A 2378-nucleotide genomic window follows, 5' to 3' on the forward strand; every position below is an offset into this window, starting at 1 on the left:
CGGGGGGGGGGGGGGGTTAAAAAAAAGAAAAAGGTTATATACACCATGACACTAAATAATTTCTGGGATAAAATTATTTGTTTTGTGTATGGTTGTTCAAATCTGTTAAAAGTGTTGTGCATAAACAGCTACACATTTAAAATTTACCTAATCAAACAGTTTGAATTTTTTTAAAAAATGATCTTTGTAGAACATTTTTTACATATGGAAGTATATTTCGTAGTGAACATTTCAGTTTATAGCAAAAGGGCCTTATTTATTTATTTAATCAGGCAAACAATTTCATTTCACAAGTCAAAAGGCCAAAAAGGGCCGGATACAAGAAGTATACCAAACTGTAAAGAACCTACAAAAGAATATGGTTCTCTACAAAAGACACCCAATACTCTATACATCCCAGGACTACATGGGTACAGCAAAAATAACTAAGACATCGGAGACTACTCATCAACTGCCGAAAACTCATTTCTACCCCTTCAAAAGCCCTCCTATTTCTCTCTGCAAATGATCCACGTCAAAGCCAGAGGAACAACATTTCATGCCCTGCTCTTTCTCTTGCTTCTTACAGCTTTCCAGCAAAACAACAGGTCCTTCACAGACCTTGGCATCACCTAAGACATACCAAACCAACTAAACATATCCTACCATTGTCTCCTGGTCAGAGTGCAGTATAGTAGAAGATGATCAACATCTTCGCCCACCTCCTTGCATAAATAAACATGTACAAACAACCTTTCTTTTTGAAATGTTTTCCATCGTCAAAATCACCCCTCTAGCAGCTTACCAAGTGAAAAAGCACACTTTCTTTGGCACCTTGGGAATCCAAATAGACTTTACAGGATAAGCTTCCTCCTGCCCTCACCAAAAGCTTCTCGTAAAAGAACTTAGACAGAAAACACACAATTGTTCCCCAACTTCCATCTCATCGTCTTTGGGGAGGCTCACAATGTTAATGGAGTAAAGCTTGTAAACTTTGATATTCATTTACCTCCCAATCCTGGAAATTCCTTCTGAACCTCAAATCCCAAAACAATTCTTCCCTTGTGTCCCCCTTATTTGCTGGACTACCGCCTTCCTTTGAACAAAAACCCTATAAATGCTTAGAAACTTATCTTTTAACAAAGTATCTCCACCATATATTTCTCCAAAAACTTACTCTATTCCTATCTCATTCCCCGAAAGAGATATTATCATAAAGTTCTACCCAACCCTTCATGATATTCCTCCACACACCACACCCGAAAGGCAACATAATATCAGTAGTTCTCCATCCCTCTTCCATCTCACCATGTTTATCTACTATCACCCCTCTCCATAATGATTGAACCTCCACCCTGAATCCCCACAACCATTTCCCCAACAAAGCTTTGTTGAAGACCTTCAAATCTTTAACTCCAAGGCCATCCCAATTTTTAGGAGCTGTCACTGTCTCCCTACAGACCAAGTGATTCCTTTCCCCTCCGCTGGATACCAAAGGAAGTTTCTTTGAAGCCTTTTCAATTTTTCCATAACACAGATAGGAGCATGAAATAAGAACATAAAATAAGTGGGAATGCTTGATTAAGTGCTCTTAATAATCACCTCCTTCACGCCTTTGGACAAATACTCTTTTCTACCAACCTGCAAGCCTCTTGTCAACCCTCTAAAGAACTGAATTCCATATAGAAAGATCATTATTCGAGGCTCCCAGAGGTAAACCCAAATACGTGTGTGTTTGTGTTTGAGTTGATTAAGATAGTCTTCTATAAATTCTTCCTCATCCTTTCTAGACAGTCATTTTTGTAACTGTACAAACTTGTTGCTTAAAGAACAATGGATCCAATAGTCATTTTAACCCATAAAAACACTTTTACAAGTCCTACTAAACACCAAAGTATGTGACCCTTTCTCTAACTTGCTTGGCCCTTGAATTTTTTCATTGCTTGTACAATTGAGGAGGTCGTGGTGATTTTCAGGATGTTGGCACAGCACAGTTCATAAAAGTATAAGTATTGTTTGTGCACTTCTAAATCTCATGAGATTCAATTTTATTTATTTTTGATAAAAGTAACAGTTAGTCTATATTTATCCACAGGTATACTACCTCAAAAGTGTAGTTCCCCTCCAAAAGTGTTGTAGTTACATAGGCTCCTATACCTACCAAGTTACAGCCAGTCTATAGTTGTGCTGATTACTTCTGAGCTATCTAAGACTACTTGTTTACACCAAAAATAATACAGAGCTAAACAGTTAAGCTTAAATCTTTGTATGTTGCTCTGCTTTCCTTCATGACATCTCTGGTTCCTCTCTAGCCATACTGTCCACCATATACATGATGGGACCATCTTCCATCTCTCCTCCTTTCTTCCTGCATTTCCATCTCTATTCCAGCACTTCAA

The 2378-nt window shown here is 38.1% G+C and overlaps 1 protein-coding gene across 4 annotated transcripts in view; it reads left to right on the forward strand.

Annotated features, from left to right (window-relative positions):
* Positions 1–2378, forward strand: part of LOC102605790 (B3 domain-containing protein REM14-like) — a 13143-nt gene that overhangs the window by 4705 nt on the left and 6060 nt on the right. The gene's annotated exons all lie outside the window — the stretch shown is intronic.

Source organism: Solanum tuberosum, unplaced genomic scaffold, assembly GCF_000226075.1.
Source record: "Solanum tuberosum cultivar DM 1-3 516 R44 unplaced genomic scaffold, SolTub_3.0 scf00240, whole genome shotgun sequence".
NCBI classification, from domain to species: Eukaryota; Viridiplantae; Streptophyta; class Magnoliopsida; order Solanales; family Solanaceae; genus Solanum; species Solanum tuberosum.